The sequence below is a fragment of the Mobula birostris genome, chromosome 5 (assembly GCF_030028105.1).
Source record: "Mobula birostris isolate sMobBir1 chromosome 5, sMobBir1.hap1, whole genome shotgun sequence".
Lineage (NCBI taxonomy): Eukaryota > Metazoa > Chordata > Chondrichthyes > Myliobatiformes > Myliobatidae > Mobula > Mobula birostris.
The window spans coordinates 188,760,948-188,772,791 of NC_092374.1; positions in this window are offsets into that span (position 1 = coordinate 188,760,948).

Sequence of the window (11,844 nt, forward strand, 5' to 3'; positions counted from 1 at the left end):
AGCTACGCTCTAAGCTCTGGGTTTCCTTCCCACAGTCTCTCTGCTTCCAATCTCCCATTCCTGCTACGAGAAGAGAACATCAATGCCAGTCCCCAACCCCATGCAGCTATGCAAGTGCCTGTCATAAGGGGGCCGCTGGGAGCAGATCCGAATGCAAGACACAGACACTGAAGTACTAGGAACAGGACTAGCTGTGTCAAGAAAGCAAGGAAAGTGGGGCAGAAATGATGCTGGACAAGACACAGGCCCTGGACGGGACTAGGATACAGGGCCTGGGCTAGGACTAGACTAGGAAAGTGGGACCTGGACGAGGAACTAGGAACTTGGAACCTGAACAAGGACTCTGAGCCAGAGACTGGAAAGGATCCGGAACCTGGGTCTTGACTCGGGCACGAACTCCGGATCTAGGCGAGGACAAGACGTGGCAAGGCAACAGGACTGAAACACTTCTAACCTAGGTGGCAGGACGCAAAGCTCAGACTTGGTCTTGGGAGACAGGAACACAGAAACGAGATCCTTGGTCTTGGGAGACAGGAATGCAGAACACAGAGCCTTGGTCTTGGGAGACAGGAATGCAGAACACAGAGCCGGGACCCCTCCTTGGGAACAGGACATAGGGCCAGGGCTCATACTCAGAACACTGAGAGACAGATTTCCATTCAAGGTAGCGGCAACTGGTCGGACCTACGCAGCGGAGGCGTCAGCACAAAGACACTGTTCCCAACTCAAGGTAGCAGCAAACAGCCGGACCTACCTAGCGAAGGAGTGGACACAGAGACAGTTCCCAACTCAAGGTAGCGGCAAACTGCTGGATCTACCTAGTGAAGGCATGGACATAGAGACAGTTTCCAACTCAAGGTAGCGGCAAATGGCCGGACCTACCTAGCGAAGGCAAGGACACAAAGAGACAGTTCCTAACAACAAAAGACAGTTCCTTATCCAGACATAGCAAGGCTCTGGTCTTGCTCCGGCAGTAGAATTTGACAGCGAGAATAGGCGAGAACGCAGGCAAAGGTTGCAGGCAGAAGGGGAAGAAAAGGGAGCAGTCCAGCAAATGAAGCTGGACCCAGGAGCTATTTACGTAGCCAGCCCAAAATGAGAATCATGTGCCTCAATTAAGGCACAAACAGAACAAGGGAAAACCAGAAAACCTGCAATACAGATTGATGGACCGGACCGTGAACTGGAATGCGGACTTCAGAGACAGGAGCATGACAGTGCCAATCTTTGGGCACGACCAACAGTCACCTAACCACAGACTTTTCTCTACTTCAGTGACAATCCTGACTGGATGGCCTGGGACTCGCTTGGAATTCCTTTGGTTGTTGCACATGGCACAAAAGGCAGACAGAAACACTAGCATCTGATGTCAGAGGGTCTCCTACCTTGGACTTTACTCTGTGACAGTCAATCCATGTGGACCTTATTGTCTACCTGCATTGGATTTTCTTTGTAGTTCTTCTCATTCTACCTTGTTCTACCTCAATGCACTGTGTAATGATTTAATCTGTATGAACAGTATGCAGGTCACACTTTTCACTGCACCTCAGTTCACGTGAGAAAAATAAACCAATTCCAATCCAATCACTCACCTCTCCCTCCTCTACACAAAAGCCTGGAGTGGCCAAGATAAATGAAAAAAATGCTGCAAACACTCAAGCTGATCAGAAATATTCAACCAGTTCTTCTCTCCACAGATGCCGCCTGACCTGCATTTTCCATTTTTATTTCAGAATTCCAGAAACTGCTGTGTTTATTTTTGAAATTCTGAGCCTACCAAACTAGTCCTCCTGTGACAACCCACTTCTTCCTGGCATCAGTCATGTAAACTACTAGGATGCTGGAGGGAAAGGTACAGGGTTCAAGAAGAGACAGATGATTCACCTTTACATTGAGAATCTTTTTAGTTACTAATGTTCCGAGTCCAGTTTTTTCCCATTTGAGAAGATGTATAAAATCTGAAGTAGAGTTTCCTTTTGGTTTCGGTAGGCTGGTGGTGCAGTGGTATCAGCAGTGGACTTCGCGGTAGGTGGTCCCGAGTTTGGGTCCAGCCGGGACCAACCTGGGCAGCAGCAGTATCAGTGTGGAAAAGGGGACTGACGATCTACTTCCGTATCTTGCCACGAGAACCCTATGGACAACTGGGGTCGCCATGAATCGATGACGACTTGGCAGCACTCAACAATAACAAGGATAAATACAAGGAAAAAGAAAATTGCGTTTCCATAGCCCCTTTCCCCTCCTCAGTTTGCATCTCAGTGCTTCACACACAGTGACGCTACTTTTAAAGTCCAGGTGACTATGGAAGAAATAGAACAGAGCACAGAATGGTATGGGCCCTTTAGTCCAGCACATTGTGCCAACCTATATAAGACCAGTCGACAAATAATCTAACCCCTTCCTCTAATTTTCTCACATCAATGAACTTAGAGAAGTGTTTTATAAATGTGCCTATTGTATCAGCCTCTCACAGCAATGCATTTCAGCCACTGACCACTCTCTGTGTATAGATAGACAACAGACATCTCCCCTAGACCTTCCACCACTCACCATAAACGGATGTCCTCTGATATTGGTCATTGTTGCCCCTGGGAAAAAGGACTGGGATGTTGCTGTTCTCTGGGCTGCAAGTCCCCACAGAATGTAGTGTGGGTATCACAAGGTCTGACGGTGGTAATAAGTAAATGTTGGCCAGGACACTGGAGTCAATGTTGGCATTTACTCTGAGATGGAGTTCAGTACTTTGTACTCACTCACAATGCAGACAGGTCTCAGATGAGTAAATCAGCAGTTTGTCGGAGATTCCTTAGGAATGCGGGGAACTTAGCCAGATCCCAGACTTGAACTAACAACTTCCTTTCTGCGATAATGCCACTGGTCAACCAGTCACACACCAGACATTCTCTCTTCTCATAAAACATCAGAGCAGAAGTAGGTCATCTGGCCCTTTGAGGCTGCTCCACCATTTAATAAGATCAGGACTGATCTGGCTGTAGATTCACAACAACCTATCTACCTTTTCCCCATGGTGATTAATTCTCCTGACATGAAATAATCAAATCGAACTGTGACTAAAATACATTAATGAGGTGGCCCCTGCTGCTTCCCTGGGCAGAGAACTCCACAGATTCATGACTCTCTTAGAAAAGTAGTTTCTCCTCATCTCCATTCTGAATCCGCACCCCCCCCCCCACCAAAGTTAAGGCTTTATCCGTTGTGTCTAGTCTCACCCACCAGTGAAAACAACTTTCCTGCCTCTATTATCTATCCTATTTATAATTGTATTTGTTTCTTTAATCTCTCACATTTTTCTAAATTCCAGACTGTTTCAAAGGACTCCACCCTCCCATGGGACAGAAGTTACAGAAGCCTGAAAGAATCTACCACCAGGCTCAGGGAGAGCTTCTATGCCACTGTTATAAAACTATTGACTGGTCCATATGATACCATGGATACCATGGACTACTCAACTCATAATCTACCTCGTTATGACCCTGCACCCTATTGATTACCTGCACCGCAGTTTCTCTGTAATTGTGATACTTAATTCTACATTCTGTCAGTATTCTACCTCTATGGACGGTGTAATGATCTGATCTGTATGAACAGTATGTAATACAGGTAAATTTTCACTGCATGAGGGTACATGTAGCAATAACTATTCAATTTTATTTCCACGTCTGCAGCCTCTCAGAGGTCACACAGGGTCAAAACAGGAAGTGCAACACTTACTCAGAATTGCAAGTGAAAGTTCCTATTAGGGGAGAGAGGACCAAGATGGCTTCTACAATCTTCGACCAGGAACTAACGTGTCCCGTCTGTCTGGATGTGTTCACCGATCCGGTCTCTCTAGAGTGCGGACATCACTTCTGCGGAGCGTGCATCTCTCAGGTTTGGGAGAGGGACTCGGGGGATGTCTCCTGTCCTCAATGCCGGCAGGTGTTCACCCAGAGGAACACCAGGCCCGCTCACATCCTGAGCAACGTCGCGGAGAAGGTCAGGCAGCTGAGGGTGGGGGCCTCCGAGCGGAAGGAGGAGTTTGTCTGCTGGGAGCACGAAGAGAGGCTGAAACTGTTCTGTCAGGAGGAGCAGGAGATGATCTGCGTGGTGTGTGGCCTGTCTGCGCAGCACAAGATGCACAATGTCATCCCGATAAAGGAGGCAGCCCAGGGGCACAAGGTGCGGATCGCCCGCCTGAACTCACCGCCATGCGGATGGGGAGAGGGACGGGTGGGTAAGTGCTGCAAGTACAGGGAGACGGAGAAGGGAAACTTTAAGTGGGGTGAAGGGCCAGGAGGAAGGAGACAGAGCAGTAGATAAAGGAATGCCTGGTTTGTAAACAGGCAAGGTTGGAAGGAAAGGGACTAACAACGTTCGAGGTGGGAGGGGTGTCCGAGGGCTCGAGGGTCTTGTAACCAGTGGGTTATAAACATGCAGGAGCAATATGTGGTTAAGTGCCCTGCTCAGGGACACAACACGCTGCCTCGGCTGAGGCTCGAACTTGTGACCTTCAGATCACTAGTCCAAAGCCTTAACCACTTGGCCATGAACCAACACAGTTGTTGGAGAAGCAAGCAAAAGAACTTTCGAAAGAGAAGAAATTCAGAGAACTTCGTAGTAGAAACTCAAGGGAAGGAAGAAGATGTCACGGGTAAGGCTGGGGGAAGGGCACGGTGTGGCGGGAAGAGCAGGGTACATGAGGGGGCGACAGGAAGGTTAGAGGCTGCAAGGGAGGGAAGATGGAATATCAGCCAGGCCTTGCTCTCTTCTCATTGTTGCCATTAGGAAGGAGGTACAAGAGCTTTAGTTCCCTTCCATGTTAAGGATGAAAAAGTGTGGATAGCTTCATTCACCTTAATGAACCACCAGCAGTTGTGCAACACTTACGTTATACAAAGATAAAGTTACTATATACTTACTGAATACATACACCTTGTATACAGAGAATCATCTTCACTCTATTACAAAACCATCATCCTCTTCTATTTGCACAACTTCAGCCTTTCAATATACAGTAATTATACAATACAATTATCAGCATACATAAAATTATGTGATATTATCCTCACCCATGGATGCATTTAAACATTTGATCCCCAATTTCAAAACTTATTCCAAGAGTGTGAGTCACGCAATATGTCATTTGCTTCATCAGCAAGTCATCAGCATGTCTTAATAACTTGTATGTTTAGTCCATTGATGGATTATCTCCTTTGCCTCCTGCACAACCTGTGTCCAGTCTACATTCAAATGAGAAATCAGTGGCAATTCAGTAACAAAATAGACCCACGAATATTGATTCATATCAGTGCATTGGATCTTGAAGTTCTCCTTCATTACTATGGCTCCTGCTGACTGAGGCAAAGTTCGTCCTCCAGCAGTCAAATCCAAAGTCATGCTCCTAAGTGTAATATTATGACTTTCTAAGGACACTATTTCTATCCCTTGGTTTAATTCATTGTTGCTGGTGCTTTATAATATGTCTGTCCCTTCAATGTATATTGTAAGAAGAACGAATTAGTTTCAGGCAGGACATACAATACACAATCCTCATAAGTACTGAAACCACAATGCAGAAGTTTCTGTTTTGTCATTTCTTCTGGGCAAGCCCAGTGCTCTCCCCTCGAATTTATACAATTGAGTTTGAATTTATTTAAATCTTACATCCATCCCACAACGCGAAGGAGTAAAAATCTTTGCGTTATGACTCCGTCGCAATATATAATCATATGAATTTATAGGTCTAATGGTTTGTAGAAAGAAGATGACCCGGAGTCTATTGGTCCTGGCTTTAAGGTTATAGTACTGTTTGCCTGATGGAAGCAGCTGAAACAGTTTATGATTGGGGTGACTGGTGTCCCCAATGATCTAACAAGCCTTCTTTCTGCATCTGCTGCCGTAAATGCCCTCAGTGGAGTGAGGCTCACGTCCACAGATGCGCTGGGCTGTCCGTACCACTCTCTGCAGATTCCTGTAATCAAGTGCAGTTCCCATACTAGGTGGTGATACAGCCTGTCAGGATGCTCTCAATGGTGCCACTGTAGAAGGTCTTGAGAATTTGGGGGTTCATGCCGAACTTCTTCAGTCGCCTGAGACGGAAGGGACGCTATTTTGCTTTCTTTGCCACAAAGCCGGTGTGTACAGTCCAGGTGAGATCTTCGGTGATGTGTACACCGAGGAACTTGAAACTACTCACCCTCTCAACGACAGTCCCATTGACGTTAATCCTGTCTCCATTCCTCCTGTAGTCCATGATCAGCTCTTTATTTTTGGACATTGAAGGAGAGCTTGTTATCTTGGCACCACTGTGTCAAGGCAGCTTTGTAGGCTCTTTCGTCACCGCTAGAAATAAGGCCGATCAAAGTCATGTCATCTGTGAATTTGATCGGCAGTTGGAGTTTTGTGTGGCAGCACAGTAAGGAGAGTAGAGGAGGGGACTCAGGACTCAAGTCTGGGGGCACCTGCATTGAGGGTCAGAGGTGAGGGAGCCCATCCTTACCACCTATCGGTGATCCAATAGGAAGTCTAGGATTCAGCTACACAAGGTGGGGTGTAGGCCGAGGCCTCTGAGCTTCCTGTCAAGTCTGGAGGGAATTTTGATGTTGAATGACGAACGGCATTCCAGGATGTCCAGGAATGGCATTCTAACGTATGCATTCCTCTTCTCCAGGTGAGTGAGGATGGTGTGTAGTGCTATGGTTATGGTATCATTGATAGACTGGTTCCGACAGCAGGCGAATTGTAGGGACATTTGATGACATCTTGGTAAACCTATCCCTTTCCTGGGACCGTTCATAACAATAACATATGTTGGTGCGTTACTTAAGAATATCCAAGTACTCTCATGATATTTGCCCACATTGTGAACTCTTTTCAAAGAGTAAGTTAAATTATTCCCGTGTCAGAAAATTAAATACCACACCGACATAGAACTGTCCTTTACCATCATCACACATACTCTATTGGTTAGTGTAAGACTTCTAATATGACACAAGGGCACTTTTCCCCAACCCCTTGTTTTAGTTGCTGATCCGATACCCAATTTTGTACTTGATGTGCATTAAGTGGTACCACTGAAGGCAAGAAACCAACTAGTATACATTGCACAGATCTCAGCTTTATGCGTTCCCTTCGATATGAGGTCTATGTGGTCAATTCTCAGATTTGTGGCATCTTGAAGGGGCTTCAGGAATTCAAGTGAATCCGGGGTTACCTGTGATGCACTCCAAACTAATCTGATTAGTTTATTACTGATCCCGATAATTTTCTTCAGTAATATCCCACATTTTCTGCCGAAGGGGCAATATCTGGTTTCCTAACTCTGCTATAGCTGAAGTATTGACCATTGCAAACCTTGATGCATAACATATTTCCACTAATTCCAATAGTCCTCTCTTTTTCTATTTTTGACTGACTTAATCTCACTCCTCCTTAGTTGTCTCCCAAGAAAATCAGTAAATAGCCATCTTGCTGTAGACAAGCACCATTCAAACACCATTATTTCCTTTGATTAAAAATTACCTGCATATGCTGGTACCCTGACACCAAAGTGACAACTTCCCCTGTATCTTCTAACACTAACCCTCCCCCTTAGTGTTACACTGGATCTCACTAGATTTGGACTCTGGTATAATTCCAGCTACTTGAAGTTGCAGGTAGTCAATTTTACATTATTCTCATCATATTGAATTAAACCTGTAACACACTAGATAGTTTCTGCTCTTATTTGGAGTTTCAAGTTTCAATCATAAATCATTTTAAGGCCATATTTTCTGTCTGTCTTCTATCCCATCCAATCCAGGCTCCTAATTGTCTTTGGACTCAATCCATCCAACTTTTCTCCTCCACCTAATTTTGTTTCCAGACAGGGAGGCAGGAACCAACAGGTTTTTATTCTCCTTTTCTTTACAAAACTCCCCTGATTCTCAGAATGTGAGAACGAAAGATTATTCCTCCTTGGTCAACTCTGCTGCAATTTACTTGGAACAGCTGTTCCAATCGCAAATCTTCCAAATCAGGATTACCATGTACATTGATTGTCAGGTTTCCAATATTGGGACCATCGTGTACGTCAGTTCTTACTTTTTCATCCTTAACATGGATGGGAACTAAAGCTCTTGTACCTCCTTCCTAATGGCAACAATGAGAGGAGAGCAATGCCTGGCTGATTTTCCATCTCCCCTCCCTTGCAGCCTCTAACCCGCCCGTCGCGCCCTCATGTACCCTGCTCTTCCCGCCACACTGCGCCCCCTCCCCTGGCCTTACCCGTGATGTCTTCTTCCTTCCCTTGAGTTTCTACTACCAAGTTCTCTGAATTTCTTCCCTTTCAAAATGTCTTTTGCTTTCTTCTCCAACAACTGTGTTGGCGCCTGGCCAAGTGGTTAAGGCAACACACATAAAAGTTGCTGGTGAACGCAGCAGGCCATGCAGCATCTCTAGGAAGAGGCACAATTGACGTTTCAGGCCGAGACCCTTCATCAGGACTAAGTGATTAAGGCTTTGGACTAGTGATCTGAAGGTTGCGAGTTCGAGCCTCAGCTAAGGCAGCGTGGTGTGTCCTTGAGCAAGGCATTTAACCACACATTGCTCCTGCATGTTTATAGCCCAGTGGTGCAGTATGGACAAGACCCTCGAACCCTTAGACACCCCTCCCACCTCGAACGTTGTTATTCCATTTCCTTCCAACCCTGGCTGCGTTTACAAACCAGGCATTCCTTTATCGCCTGCTCTGTCTCCTTCCTCCTGGCCCTCCTCCACCCCATTTAAAGTTTCGCTTCTCCGTCTCCTTCTACTTTCAGCACTTACCCACCCACCCCTCTCCCCGACCGCAGGGCGGTGAGTTCAGGCGGGCAATCTCGCACCTTGTGCCCCTGGGCTGCCTCCTTTATCGGGATGACATTGTGCATCTTGTGCTGTGCAGACAGGCCACACACCAGGCAGATCATCTCCTGCTCCTCCTGACAGAACAGTTTCAGCTTCTCGTCATGCTCCCGGCAGACAAACTCCTCCTTCTGCTCGGCCGCCCCCAACCTCAGCTGCCTGACCTGCTCCGCGACGTTACTCAGGATGTGAGCGGGCCTGGTGTTCCTCTGGGCGAACACCTGCCGGCACTGAGGGCAGGACACATCCCCCGAGACCCTCTCTCAAAACTGAGAGATGCACGTTGCACAGAAGTGACGGGTATAGATGAGATCCCTCTTAAGAAAGATAGAGAGGCAGGAAAGTTGTTTTCACTGGTGGGTGAGACAAGAATCAGGAGATATAGCCATAAGATTGGTGGGGGGGACAGATTCAGGATGCAGATGAGGAGAAGCTACTTTTCTAAGAATCTGTGGAATTCTCTGCTCAGGAAAGCAATAGGGACCACTTCATTAAGTGTATTTTAGTCACAGTTAGATTCGATAATTCCATGTCTGGAGAATTAATCGTCATGAGGAAAAGGTAGATAGGTGGGTCTGAGTCTACAGCCAGATCAGCCCTGATTTTATTTAATGGTGGAGCGACCTCAAAGGGCCAGGTGGCCTACTTCTGCTCTGATGTTTTATGAGAAGAGAGAATGTCTGGCGTGTGACTGGTTGACCAGTGGTATTATCGCAGAAAGCAAGTTGTTAGTTCAATTCTGGTCTCCAGCAAAGATCCTTGCATTCTCAAGAATCACCTACAAATGGCTGATTTACTAATATGGGTGGGTACAAAGTACTGGACTCTCTGTCGGTGGAAATTCAGGCATTGACCCCTGTGACCTGGCTGAAACATTTACTTATTTACTGTCAGACCTGGTCATACCCACACTGCATTCTGTGGGATCTTGCTGCCCAGAGGCTGCCTGTCTTCTGCACAACAAATCTCAGTCCTTTATCCCAGGGTCAGCAATGACAAATATCAGAGGACATCCATTTATGGTGAATGGTGGAAAGTCTAGGGGAGATGTCTGTTGTCTATACACAGAGAGTGGTTGGTGGCTGGAATGCATTGCCAGAAGAGGCTGCTACAATAAGGGCATTTATAAAACACTTCAATAAATCCATTGATGTGAGAAAATTAGAGGGAGGGGTTAGATTATTTGTGTACTCGGTTTGTCTAGGTTAGCACAACATGATGGGCTGAAAGGCCAATGCTGTACAATACTGTTCTGTGTTCTGTTCTGTTTCTTCCTTAAACATCTGGATCTTAAAACTAGCTTCACTGAGAGGCAAGCTGAGGAGGGGAAAGGGCCTATGAAAATGCAGTCTTGTATTTAGACCATAAGACAGGAGCAGAAATAGGCCGTCTGGCTCATCGAGTCTGCTCCACCATTCAATCATGGCTGATCCTTTTTTCTTTTCCTCCTCAACCCCAGTTCCCAGCCTTCTCCCTGTAACCTTTGATGCCATGTCCAATCAAGAACCTAGCAATCTCTGCCTTAGGTACACCCAACGACCTGGCCTCCACAGTTGCATGTGGCAACAAATCCCACACATTCAGCACTCTTTCGCTGAAGAAATCTTTCTGCATCTCTGTTTTGAAAGGATGACCCTCCCTCTTGAGTCTGTGACCTCTCATCCTAGACTCTTCCACCATGGGAAATACCCTTTCCACTTCTACTCCGTGTAGGCCTTTCAACATTCGAAAGGTTTCAATGAGATCGCCCCTCATCCTTCTGAATTCCAGCGAGTACAGACCCAGAACCATCAAACGTTCCTCATATAACCCTTTCATTCCTGGAATCATCCTTGTGAACCGCCTCTGGACCCTCTCCAATGCCAGCACATCTTTTCTAAGACGAGGGGCCCAAAACTGTTCACAATACTCGAGGTGAGGCCTCACCAGTGCCTTATAAACCCAGAGAGCGTTGAGTAGGTGGAATTCTCTGCCCATGGAAGCAGCACGGGCTACATCATTAAATACATATTTAAGACAGCCAGACTAATGTTTGCGTAGCGAGAAGATTCAGCTGATCAGCTACGACTCTGTTGATCAAGAAAACAACTTTATTCACCAGATACATTTACATATATTAGGAATTTGCTGCGATGTGTTGGTCAGGATGTGACATGCAACAGAAAAACAGCAACAATATAGAATTATGTAAACAGTAAAGTTAGAAGTTAAATACATATAAGAAAGTGTGCATTAAATGCATAAATGCCAGCTTGTTAAAATTTAAACAAGATGTTAAAAAGCGCTTGAACTCTTTACAGTGCAGTGCATTTACAGGGGTAATATAGTAGTCATAGGAGGCGTGGTGGATCACTAGGATGGTTGATCAGATTAACTGGACGAGTTAGGGGGAGGAACTTTTAACATGGTGTGAACGGTGTTTGCATGGTGGGCGATGTCCAGAATGATTTTTCTTTGTTCTCGACACGTGCAAATATAGCAGTACAGGACTGAGAGGCCAAATGGTCTATACTTGTTCTTAATCCACAATAATGGCATCAGCAGGTTTGGATTGTGGCCTCCATGTAAAAATACCCTCCCGTTTCTCTTGAATTCCTCGGCTGGTTTATTATTTTGAGCCTGCGGTGACGGGTTTTGTGTCCTCATGTAAGGTCACGGCTGGAAACGTCGTCTCTTTGCTCTTTTCCATAGATGCTGTCTGGCCCGCTGAGTTCCTCCAGCATTTTGCGCGTGTGCTGCCGAGGGCTTGGTTGGTCATATTCCCTACAGTCACCAGGTGGCAGTATTGCACCTACTGTTGCTCCTGAGAAGGCTGCACACGTGGAATTGACATTGTCACATGTACTGAGATAGAGAGAAAAGGTTGCCTTGAATATTGTTCAGACAGGTGAATTATTACACCGTGTATAGAGGTAAAACAATAATAGAATACAGATTAAAGTTACAGAGTTAACAGTTAGAGAG